We start from the raw sequence: 8,740 nt of genomic DNA on the forward strand, positions 1-8,740 counted from the left end.
GACCGGCTATGCGCATATAGACATATATATAGGCTTTGGACAAGAAGCAAACAAGCAAGTAAAGCTAGCGTGATTACTATTAAGGAAGAAGAAGAGTCTCCATCATCGTTCAGCTGGCACACACCGCTAGCTCTTAAGATATGCACCAACATTTTTTTTCAGAAAAAAGAAAAGAAAAGATATGCACCCCACCAAGGATATGATATGATACACCCTCGATCGATCGCACGTGGCCCGCCGCCACGCTTCACATGCGGCATGCACGCCGGGCCAACGGCGGCGTGCCACGTGTGGCGTCACACGTGTGAGGCACCTGCGACGCACGAGGGGCATGGGCAGCGAGCCTGATGGATGGAGACACGGCAGCTAACGCGCGTGGAGATGGATGCATCGGTCGCGTCATGTGTAGCTCAAGATTTCAAGCGTCACTGCTTCGCTAACTAGGTAAAAAAGGTTTTGTACAAGCGGTTTGGCCAGCATCCATTCGTCTTTATAAATTATGTATTTGTAGAGACGGTTTCTAGACTGCTCCTACAAATCGATTTGTAGGGGCGGCTGGTGTTATCAGCCGTCCCTACAAATCAATTTCTAGAAATAAATTGTAGCATTTTTTTAGGATTTTTGCACACTTTGCGTCGGCCAGTATTCAAACCCGCGACCTCTCCCTCGCACGTCATCTCCTCTACCACTACACCTCAATTTTGGTTTCCCACATATTATACAAAACAGAGCATAAATTGATTATTTGAGGCCCTAAACTAATTCAAATGAAAAAGTTATCAACTACAAAGTTTTATAATTTTCGAGATCTACAACTTTCATTTTGGTAGTTTCTTCATCCGAGGTCACTTATAAAATTTGAATTTTAAATTTGAGAAATTCCGAACGTAATTTTACATGACAAGATGATTTTAAATGAGAAAGTTATCAACTACAAAGTTTTATAACTTTTCAAGATCTATAACTTTTATTTTTACTGTTTGTCCATCCGAGGTCGTTTAAAAAATAAAAATTTCAAAATTTTAGAAATTCAAACGTAGTTTTCCTTGACAAGATGATTTCAAATCAAAAAGTTGTCAACTATCAAGTTTCATAACTTTTCGAGATCTACAAGTTTCATTTTGGTTGTTTCTCTATCCGAAATCGTTTACAAAATTTAAATTTTAATGCTTAATTTTTAATGGATCTGTCTGCTTCGTACTCGAGTATTTTAGGAGCCGCGTGACAACCAGCATACATACATGGGTATAGGGGCTAGCTGATGTGACAGGGGTGCATGCACCTGCACCATGCACCTGCCGCATACAGGGCTGCACCAGGACCGAGTCAGACACACAGCGGCAGTACAGGCACCATACTCGAGCGACCTATATAGCTTTCCTGATTTTTAATAGCGGGGGTGTATTTGTAGGAGCGGTTCAACATTGAGTCCGTCCCTAAAAATCTTATTTGTAGGGGCGGTCGGATATAGAGTCGCCCCTATAAATCGGGTCATTTATAGGGGTGACTGATAACACCGGCCGCCTCTACAAATCCATTTATAAGGACTGGTTTATTTGGCAACCATTTATAGGGGCGGCTCAATATAGAGTCGCCCCTACAAAGAAAGGGAGGACATTGTCCACAAATCGTTTTTATAGTAGTGGCTCATCGCCTTATTTATGCCTAATTCCTTGCATATAATGTTCGAGCAGTACAACGGACGGACAGCTCATATGGAAACCCTATATATATGGCTATAATTCCTTGCATTTGCATACCATCACAACTCACAAGTTATAAAAAAACTGACACTTTTCGCACAAAAACTCAGTCTTTCCGACAAGAACATCACTACAAGGTTTTCATTGTGGTCCCTGGCAGCATGGAAACCTTGTTGGCAACGTTTAAACCATCATCAATAAGGCTAGTTTCAGTGAGAATTTCATTCGTATTTTAACGAGTGACACATTAGCAAAAAATGATATGTACCATGGGAATTATGAGAAGAGAGAGAAGATGAACTTCATCAAGATGAAACCTAGCACACACAAAATTACCAACAGAAATAGAGTGAAACTCCACTATGAGCATTTGTTTCATCCCCACACGTTGGAACTCGATAAAACTCCATATTGCGAGCATTTCATTTCATAACACCATGCAACATTTAAATATGTAGGCATATGCTATGAAATGAAACTATGCATTGTGGGACTTTGTTTCATTTTATTTCCTATAATTTACACTTGGAAACCGTGCAAAGAAATCTAACACTAGGAATACCCTAAGCTGTATAAAAGTCATTATAAAAATATAATCTGCAAAAAAGCATAATTCTTTGTGGAAAAACACATCATTTCCATACTTATGAGGTGAGAATGATTTCAAGGATCATAACATTTTATGTGGGGAAGAAAAAGATCAGTGGGGACGGTCTCCATGGGCACTTATCACGGATTCACGACACATGTGCGCATCAAAATCATCTAACACATGTGAGTGTTGTACAAATTTAGAAGTAATAGTTGGAGATAAAAATTACACCTCTCTCATATGTTGAATGACTTAATATGTGTACACGTGTCGTCGATCTGTGATAGGTGCCCATGGATACCATGTGAGGAATGTCCCCACTAATTTTTCTGTGTGACCGTCACCTTGGTGTTTAGGTTTTTTGTTTGCTTGTTGTGACTGCCTTGCAGTCGCTCTAGGTTTTTCCTCTAATTAATACTTCTCCCATTTCAAATTGTAGGTTGTTTCGTCTTTTCTAGATATGTAACTTTGCTATGCACCTATATATACATTATGTCTAAATACATAGTAAAATCTATGTATCTAAAAAGTCAAAATGACTTACAATTTGGAATTGAGGGAGTATTTGTTTTTGCTAGTTCCTCTAATAATACAACCGGACAGTTACCCTGCTGGTTCCTCAAAACAAAAGTTATTCGAATGGCAAATTTAATTGTGCTTCCAAAAATCTAAATAAGAAATAGGGCATAGTGAAAAACAATAACAGGTAGTTTAATGGACGTTAATAGATTCTTTTTAGGAAAGAGGTTAATAGATTTTCTAGGTTATAAAAATGAGCTGAAAGCATCTAGGCCCTTAATTGGGTTTCGATGATTAATGACGACACGAGATTACTATAACTGACGTGTGTTTTGTAGAGGCAATTTGAGTTAGGTCATGGTAATGGCAATTGATTGGGCAATCATGGTTGTCATGCTCCTGTTGATGGAAATCGTTTTGGTTTTCAAAGGATGAACGATGGTTGCTGTTTTTGTGGGATCACTGGTGCCTAGGTCGATTTGCTTTACGTTGGCTTCTTTTGGTGGTGCTAGGATGCTTGGTCTCTTAGCCGGTATCTCTAGTTCTTGGCTTGTTTCTGTGGCGATAGTGGCTATTTCTTTTCTCCCATCGTTTTCCTGTGCCTTTGCTGCAATTTGGATCGCATGTACGTCGCAGTCAAATGCGCGCTTTAAGTCGCTCCGAAGAGAAAGAACTCCGTTAGGCCCTAGCATCTTGAGCAACAGGTACGGATAATGCGGTATTGCCATGAATTTTGCTAGTGTCGGGCGTCCAAGAATTGCATGATATGAGGAATCGAAATCTACGACTTCAAATTTGATGAACTCTGTGCGGTAGTTTGAGGGAGTCTGATCGGACGTAGGTGCTGATCGTATTGTCAGTGCTGATCGGACGTAGGTCAGAGTCCGATCACAACTTAATGGCTCTATGGTGGGGATAACTGACCGACGCGTCCGGTCACCTTTACCGGAGCTTCCGGTCACCCCGTAGAGCACTGACACAATCTCCTAAATACTTCCTCTATTCATCTAAGGGAGGTCTCTTGCCCATTTGTTCAGCTGAGAAACACCCTTAAAAGTGCTAAGGAGAGCAAGAGCCTAGTGAGGTGATTGAGATTTGAGAATCCAACATTAAGGCATCATTAGTGCAAGGAGAGTAGCAACTATGCATCCACCCTTCTCATTAGGCATGTTGTGGTCAAGTGAGAGTTCGTGCTTGTTACTCTTGGTGATCGCCATCACCTAGACGGCTTGGTGGTGATTAGGAGTTTGGTGATCATCCGGTAGAGCTTGTGGATGACCCAACTCAAGTTGTGAGCGGTTGTGGACGATTTACCGTGACGGAGTGTCAAAGAATCAGCCCGTAGAGAGCACTTGATCCTTGTGTGGATCAAGAAGGAGCTACACCCTTGCGCGGGTGCTCCAACGAGGACTAGTGGGGAGTGATGACTCTCCAATAGTTGATTGAAAGCATCTAGGCCCCTAGTTGGGTTTCGGTAATTAATGACAATACGAGATTACTATAACTAACATGTGTTTTGTAGAGACAATTAAGTTAGATCATGGTAATGGCAATTGATTGGGCAATCATGGTTGTCATGCCCCTACGATGGAAATCATTTCGGTTTTCAAAGGATGGACGACAAGGTTAAGGATGGACTAGTTCTAAGTGTCGTTTGGTGTTGAAGAGACACTTAGAGTAGTTTAGGACTTTGTTTTTCCTTTGGCCGTACTATTAAGGGGGGTATGGACTAGTAGCTTGACCTAGGTGAGTCTAGTGGTTTAGGTGTGGTACACACTTATCAAACCTAGCACTAGGTAGCTTAGGAGTAGCCCTAAGATCAATTGGAGCAAACTTCGTTCACATAGGATTTCGAGTTGGAAGTGAATGGAGGGTCAAATAACTAATCAGACGTGGGTCTGGTTGCGATCGGACGCTGAAGGGTGAGTCCGGTCAGTTTATTTGATTAACTGCAGTCGTCTGGTACTAACCGAACGCTGAGTGGAAAGTGACCGGACGCTGTGTACCTGCGTCCGGTCAACTCCAGAGAGGTTCCAGAGAATGATTTTCTTGATCGAACGCTGGTCAGGATCCGATAACTAACCGGACGCTGAACAGTGAAGTGACCGGACTCTGGGTGCCAGCGTTCGGTCAACATCAGTAAGGTTACAGAGAACGTTTTTCTTGACCAGACGCGTCCGGTCAGTGCTGACCGGGCGCTGGTCAGAGTCCGGTCAGAACTTAACGGCTCTTTCTGATACAGTGGCGGGGATAACTGATCGGAGCGTCTGGTCACCCCGATGAGTGCTGACTTAACCTCCAAACGTTATGTTTTGATTGAGGGAGTATAAATATTTACTCCACTCGTCCATGGGAGGTCTCTTGCCCATTTGTTCAACTGAGAAACACCTTGAGAGTGCAAGGGAGAGCAAGAGCCTAGTGAGGTGATTGAGATTTGATAATCCATGATTAGGGTCCTCATTAGTGTAAGGAGAGTAGCAAGTGTGTATCCACCCTTCTCATTAGGCTTGTCGTGGTCAAGTAAGAGTTTGTGTTTGTTACTCTTGGTGATTGCCATCATCTAGATGGCTCGATGGTGATTGGGAGTTTGATGATCATCCGGCGGAGCTTGTGGATGACCCAACACAAGTTGTGAGTGGTTGTGGGCGATTCACCGCGATGAAGTGTCGAAGAATTAGCCCGTAGAGAGCACTTGATCCTTGCGCAGATCAAGGGAGAGCTACACCCTTGCGCGGGTGCTCCAACGAGGACTAGTGGGGAGTGGCGACTCTCCGATACCTCAAAAAAACATCGTCGCGTTCCTTTCCTTCTCTTTACTTTGATCATTTATATTTGAGCAATTCATTTATTGTCTTTACATTTCTAGAATTGTCATGCTAGAGTAGGATTGGAACCTGAGTGCAAAATTTTTGTGCGGTAGAACAATAGAAACATATTCTAGGCATAAGGGGTAAAGTGGGCTAAGTGTAGGTTTAATTATTGCAAAGAATTTTAGAATTAGTCCAATTCACCTCCTCTCTTGGACATCTTGATCCTTTCATAAGCGTTTGTTAAACCCATGGTGTTCTAAATGTAAAGTTTACGTTTTCAGTGAATAACGAAGAGTTACCGATGTACGCAACTATTTTTATTCTAACAAATGACTTGTACCTTCTTGTTTGGTAGCCGGATGAAGAACCTTAAATATCCCAAGTTTAAAATAACAACGTGTTACTCGTGACCTAGCAAAGATCGCCTTCAACGAGATCGGCCAATTCTGGTACCAAATACACATCGTACCATCTGCTTTTCTAAAAAGGTAGCATATAAAAAGTCAACTTAGCTTTTGATGGGGTGGCTCATTTGAGCAATTTTTAAATGCAAAATAAATACAAGGGCTGATCGATCCCAACTTAGGATTTTAGCACAATAAAATTTTGGAATTACAAAGGGTTCAAATCGTGATTATTTCAAAATTTAACTTTTAGATTAAGTAAGATATTGCTAGTTTCAATTTTAAAAATTGAACTCAAAAAGGCCAATATGCTTGAAGTTAATCAGTTTATTTTTTATTCAACAATCTAGGATTTGAAAGTTGAAAATTCAAAATTTTATTTTGAGTAAATTACACGGCCGGTCCATAAAGTATTGGGTGGGTTTCGTCTGGGTCCCCAAACTACGAAATCGCACATTTGGTTCCCTAATGTATTTAAGTGATCTCATCCAGGTCCAAAATAGACACGGGGAGGGTTAGAAGCTAATGTGGTCATCCACGTGGACATGATTTAAGCTGACGTGGTCATCCACGTGGCGATTGACTAACGTGGCGCATGCTGATTGGTTGGAGTAGTGCCGACTAGGCGGTCCAGTTGACCTGGTTGACTACGGGTCTACAAGTGATTTGGAGCGTCCATCTGGGATCTGATGGCGTCGGGAGCGTCTTCCTCCTCTAGCTGGTGCCCGGAGGTGGTGGCTTGCCGGACTTTGGCCAGAAATAGTGCTCCAATGAGCGAAGACCTCCGACGAGCAGCCAGGGAGGGAGTGGAGCTGACGGCGAAGATGTTGGTGGTGATCTCGACGGTAGGGAGGCGGTGAGGAGGGAGGTCGCAACAGTGAAGGTGAGCGGCTCGACCATGGCAGGTGGGAGCTTCGGCGAGGTCGGAAACTCGAGGCTAAAGCTATGGATCGAAATCTAGTCTAGCGGCTATAGCACGTCCTTGCGAAGCTAGATCAGGAAACAGGGAGGAGGACGGAGGTGTGTGTGTGGAGATCGACGAGCTCGACCCGAGCTCATCCATGGCGACAGGGTGATAGGGGCGCTACGGCGACGGAGAGGACTAGTGAAAGGGTAGGGCATCTGCAGCGCGATGATGTGGTGCCGAGGCCCTGCTTTGATAGGGGGAGATGAGGAGAAGAGCTACATCATAGAGTGTCAGTGTTTTGTAAACCGAACTAGTAAATTTATACGATTATCGCGTTGCTATAGAAAGATAATGGTAGCATTCAAAAGACACGAGGATTTACTGGTTCAGGCCGGAGCCCTACATCCAGTCTCAGAGATGATCGAGTGTGTGTTCCTCGCTTGAATGCTCTAAAGTTCTTACAATGGGGGTGCAAGAATGGTGAAAGAGGTAGGAGATCTAGAGCTAGGGGACGGGCTATCCGAAGGGAAGCTTTAGGAGCCCTCCTACGGTGTAAGAATGATGAGAGTTGGATCCCCAAGATGGGTGCCCTGGCTGCCCTTATATAGAGTTTGGGGCTAGGGCGTATACAAAGAAGAAGATTCTCCTGACTAAAGGGTCGTGAGCCTGAGGGAGGTCCTAGCTAACTTGGCTTGCAAGCTACGCCGTCTCATGGAGCACGTCCGGACATGGTTGTCGTCATGGTCTTATGGTCACGTCGTGGCATGGTGTGACGTGGTGTTACTGTGCCGACCGTGGCGGCACCATAGGCACAGTGATGGTTTATCGGGCATCCTGTGCGACATGGTCCTCGCCATGGTCTTCATCATAGCTTCCTGGTTTCCTGTGGAGTCGTAAAGGAGTTGGTAGCCGCCCCTAGGTCAACGATCGCCTTGTTGGTTTGAAGAACTGAAGGCCACGATCCCAGTCGTCGGGATCGTGGCTCCCGTCGGTTTGGATAGTCTCTAAGTTAAGGCCTTCATCGTGGATCCCATCCCGTGGTGGGTGGGGTCATACATACGTCTTGTCGGGCGTATTTGGCCGGTGGTTATCGTACCGGTCGTCACCGCCTTAGGCGGTGTTGTCTTGTCTGAGCTGTGTGGTGCGGGGATGGCGTTTGACCGGACCAAGGTGACCGTTGTCCCCTCGGTCCTTTACAGGGTCAGAGTGGCATACCTACCCTTGTCACAGCGGGTGTGCCTGGCTGTGCTCGACCTCTCCCCATTCCTCCCAGGGGTCGAGACGGGGGAGAGGTCATGCACCCATTGAGCGCTTGTGGCTTAGGTAGGAGGAAGGGGTCGTGGCCGACCCTGGCCTTAGCATCCGGCCTGATTTACTTGGCTTGGCTAGGCCTCGGTCATTCAGGCTTTCACTAGCCGATGTCTCATGGGCCGCTTGACCTACTAACTAGTCGATGCCTTGAGACACCCTGAGGTTATGACCCCGACAAAGAGCTTGGCGGCTGACCGTCAATGGCGGCCACGTTTCAGTGTCGCGGGAAGAATAGGTCTGGATGGACCGCCTCAGCGAGCGGTGGTGGAGCGAGGGAAGGGAGGGGCATGGTCCTCATGGCAGGCTTGGGGGAGGGCTCGGTCGCGCGGGGCGGCCTGATCCCCTTCCGGCCTTCCCTGTAGCAGGAGTCGTCCATGGACGAGCTGGAGGAGGAAGATGCTCCCGGCGCCACCAGATCTTGGATGGACGCTCCAGATCACTAGTTGACCCGCGGTCAACTAGGTCAACTGGACCGCCCAGTCAGCACTACTCCA

The sequence above is a fragment of the Miscanthus floridulus genome, chromosome 11, assembly GCF_019320115.1.
Source record: "Miscanthus floridulus cultivar M001 chromosome 11, ASM1932011v1, whole genome shotgun sequence".
Taxonomy (NCBI): Eukaryota; Viridiplantae; Streptophyta; class Magnoliopsida; order Poales; family Poaceae; genus Miscanthus; species Miscanthus floridulus.